This window comes from Octodon degus, unplaced genomic scaffold (genome assembly GCF_000260255.1).
Source record: "Octodon degus isolate 3935 unplaced genomic scaffold, OctDeg1.0 scaffold00051, whole genome shotgun sequence".
Taxonomy (NCBI): domain Eukaryota; kingdom Metazoa; phylum Chordata; class Mammalia; order Rodentia; family Octodontidae; genus Octodon; species Octodon degus.
In genome coordinates, this window is record NW_004524627.1 from 5,347,222 (window position 1) to 5,351,871 (window position 4,650).

The window sequence follows — 4,650 nt, forward strand, 5'->3', positions numbered from 1 at the left end:
AAAAAAAAAAAAAAGAAGTAAAGCCATGCTGTTATATTGAGCTGTAGGGGGCTCAGGTCAACAATTTCTGACATTGCCAGTCAAGTGGAAGACCCAGTACTATTATGGACTACTGGACTCTTTTAGAATATTTTGCTGAGTTAATACACCTATAATATTCAAATAATGGAACTAAACAAATAAAGGGATACAGATGAACGTCCATTTTGTATCTATGTATTCAAAATGGTTAGGATGCATATATAGTTACATTCTCTTAATGAATAGAGGGATTTGTTTTAATAGTGTTTGTAAATAGGATATCATGTCCACATCTTGTAGGAAGAATGAATACAATGTGTTAATTATTGAAACTGTCCTACCAATTTGGTTTGTAACTGTCTCATTGCTATTTATTTCTCAATAAAATTATGGGGAAAAAAAGAGTGTGAGTTCCTGGGGAAGGTTTGAGGCACAAGTTGGTGAATATAGCTACTCCAGTGTGACTTATCTGTTGGCCACTCTCCAGATAGCAGCCACCTGCTCTGGACCAGGTACCTCAGGGAATGCCTAGAAAAACTATAGAAACCAAGTCGGGATTAAAAGTGATACCTATTTTTTCCGTCTTGTATTGTATATGGGAAACTCAATGTCAAATTCTCTTACTCCTTTGGAATGTATTCTTAAGCATTGGAAATTGTTTGACTCTCACATATTAAGAAAGAGAAGTTTAATGCATTTCTGTGTGCACCCATGGCCTTCCTGCACCCTACAGCCAAAGTGAAATGCAGAGGAAAGTATCAGTGGTGATACTCTTTTTTTTTTTTTTTTGCGCGGGGGGGGGGGGGGGGGGGGGGGGGGGGGGGACGGGGGATTGAACTCAGGCCCTTGCGCTTGCCAGGGAAGCGCTTATTCCACTGAGCCATCTCCCTGGCCCCTAGTGATACTCTTTCTACCATTGTACTGTATGAGAAAAAGTGGTCAGAATTACCTTATGTTCAGTCTTTCTTTAATTAAGGGATAAATCTTACTTGTGCTCAAAGTGTAAATGTAAGCCACAGGAACACCAGATACCTCTGGTCCTTATTAGATACATACACTATCACTGATACTGATGCTCCTCTCCCTCATCCTTTGGACTCTGAGGATAAGGTTTCCAACTTTAATAGAAACCTCATCCACTATTACTCTCCCACTCACCCTTCATATTTTGTTAAAGCTTCTAAGTCAATCATAATGGAAGCCTCTATTGCACTCTATCCATCTACAGCTGATTTTGTTTAAGCCCCTTGTAGACAGTATCCCCTAATAAATAACAAATTCAGCAATACCCATGTTCATGTGTCCTTTTCTGTCAATGACCTCAAACAGATCAAAGAAGATCTGAGAAAATTTTCAGTTGACACTGGTAAGTATATTGAAGTCTTTAGAGTTACTAAAGACTACGAACTTGATTAGAGAGGTATAATGTTGCATTTAAATACAATGAGACAAACAGCATTACAAGCTGCGATTATTTTTGGAGATGAGTATCATACTGTCAACTTTAGAAGGCCAGAAGACAGGCAAGAGGTTCTTACACAAGATCCCTACTGACCTACCAACCAGATGGGAGAGTAGAGCAGGAGACATCTATTCTTGGAAGTCTAAGAAGGATGAGAACTAAGCCCTTTGATTATTTTAAATTGTCAACTATTCATGAGGGCAAAAATGACACCCTTCTGTCTTCTTAGATCATTTACAAGAGGAATTGGTAAAGCATACATGCCTGGCTCCTAATTTTATGAGGTCAGACTATTCTCAAAGACAAATTTATTACTCAGTCTCAGATATTAGGAAAAAGCCACAAAAGATGACTTTTGCTCTGGATAGCTCGTTTTATACTTTAGTGAGAACTGCCTCCTCAGTATTTTATAACAAAGACCAGGAGAAAGCCAAGGGGAGAAAACAAAGATGCCAAAAGCAAATGGCTGCCTTGGTTGTGGCCATAAAAGTAGTAGTAGACCCTAAGCCTGACTTTAAGAAGAGCTTGACAAATAAAGTTATCTGCTACTTCTGTGGAAAGCCAGGCCACCTTAGGAGAGATGGTGATAAGAACCATCATGAAAAATCATACCTTGATTGCAAAAGTGACTTCTGGAAGTTGGACCATGGTCTGAGATGGAGCCCCAGAGATCAGACTCATCTTACCAGCTGGTCCACCTGGACTGATGGACCCCAGTGCTCTCTCTGGCTTCTCTCTCTGGGTGGACTATCATGTCCACAGAAGAGCCCAGGTGATTATGACTATAGAGGAAAAAGAAACCACCCTATTGGTAGACACTGGCATATGTCTCTTCTTTCTTTTCAACCTTGGCTTTCCTTCCAGTCCGCATACCTCTGTGAGAGGAGTTGTGGGACCCAGGCCCAGTGTAAGTGGGACTGCTTGGGGCCCACCAGATCCTAATTCAACCCACAGCCTAGGTCCGGTGTGAGTGAGACTGCCTAGGGCCTGCTGGATCCTCATTTGAGCCAGTGCCCAGGCCAGGAGTGTGAATGCAACTTCCTCCATCAGACAGGCCCGGTGTGGAACCCTGCAGCAGAACTCCCTGCAGAGAGGCTAGAGGTAAGACCCACCCAGCTGATCCAGGAGCAGAACATTTTGCCATAGTGGTACAGAGGGTTCACTTTCAAGGGCTGCAACAGTACGAAGTGGAGCACATTAGCCAGCCCCAAGCCACACCCACCTGGACAAGTTTGAGCTTGGTAGATCCAGACCTGGTGCTAAGGTAGTAACTCAGAGCTCTATACCAAAGGTCAGAAGACAGGGCTATACAAAATGACAAAGAGAAGGAGCAAAATGCATTCTCAGGCCCCAGGCCCACCCAGAACAAATGCAGGAGACAATAGCATAGAAGAAATTGGAAATCATACACCTGAAATCCCTGAAATAATAGCATCTGAAGTAAAGAAACAACTGTGGAAAGGTATAGAGGAAATCAGATCAGAAATAATTTCTGAAGTAAAGAAATAACTATAATGAAAGAAGTACTAAGTGCTTTTAAAGAAGACACTGGTTTAAAAAATAGAGGAGAATAGAAAAATGATGGAATCCTTGAATGAGCAATATAGGAGAGAAATAGAATGCATGAAGCAGATTCAAAGTGCTATACAAGAAACTAAAACCTCAATCACAAGCTGGCAAAAGCGTTTGAATGAAAATGAATGCTCTTTGTTAATTCCTATATGCTACATCTGGAGGTGTTAGATTATTTCAAGATGTATAACTGGAAAATATTTTACTTTTAGTTTTCAAAGATATGTTTGCTAAGTATAAACCATTTGAATGAAAGTGAAAATAGACTTACAAACCTTGAAGATACCATTGCAGCTAGTGAAAAGATCTCTTAAAAACAACTAGGATGCAGGAAAAAATAATTCAACATCTGCAAGATGATGCAAAGATGAACAACATAAGGCTAATAGGCATCAATGAGAAAACAGTTAATACAAATGATATAAAAAGAATATAGGCAGAAGTGATAGCTGAAAACTCCCCAAATATGGGGAAACAATTTGACATTCAGGTAACCAAAGCATATAGAATGCCAAATAATATCAATCCAATTAAAAACACACCCAGATATATAATAATCAAGATTCCAGAAATTCAGCACAGGAACAGTATACTAAAGGCCACTAGGGAAAAGAAACATCACATTTAAAGGAAAACCCATCAGAATAATGGAAGATTTCTCTTCACAAACCATGAAGTCAAGGAGAGCATGGAGCAAAGTACTTCAAGTCTGGCAAGAAAACAAATTCCAACCCAGACTGATATACCCTGCAAAACTCTCTTTCAAGATTAATGGAGAAAAATATGTCCATGACAAAGAACAGCTAAAGAATTTCATGATGACAAAGCCAAGCCTACACAGACTACTAAAGGAGATTCTAGAGAGGAATCAAAATGACCACAACTCCATGAATGAGAATGGAAATAACCCACCAAATAGGGCAAACAATTAAACACATGAGAAAAATAGATATACAACAGTAGTCTTTCAATTATTCTTTTGTATACAGCAGCAAATTATTTCCATCAGCATATTCTACAAATGGACTTCTCCTGCACCCTATGGGTCAGGAGGGTGGATATCAAGGAAATAGCAGTAGCTCAGTCCCACAAGTGACACCTGGCCACCAGTAAGTGTCATGGACACTGCCCATGTCTACCACATACTAGAACTTTGTGTGATATCCTATCCCCAAACTGTTAGAAGTGGTGGTCATATATTTGCCATTCTAGTATGTGTTATGTTTTATTCTTAGTAATTCTTTACTATCATGAAACTTTTTCTTAGTTCAACTGTTCTGAAATATTTAATTTTTAATTAATATTTAATAATTTCCTGAATATTATTTAATCTTAATTTTTGTTTTAAGATTTATACTGTATTTTTTACTTACAATCTACTTATTAAAATGATATGATATTTTCTTCTAGTATTAGAAACTTTAAAAAGTTTATGTCCATTTTCCATTGACTTTATATTATTTTCTTATCCTGTACACATAAACACGAAAAAAAATGTATATAACCTGACATAAGATTGAAACTGTTTTGTAGAAATCATCAATGACCTTTTAAATGGGTTCATCTAATATATTTTACATAGTTCTCCATACCTA

General features: G+C 38.4%; 1 protein-coding gene across 1 annotated transcript in view; it reads right to left on the reverse strand.

Moving 5' to 3' along the window:
• Gpat4 (glycerol-3-phosphate acyltransferase 4) overlaps positions 1-4,650 on the reverse strand; it is a 48,921-nt gene that overhangs the window by 42,392 nt on the left and 1,879 nt on the right. The window lies entirely within an intron of this gene.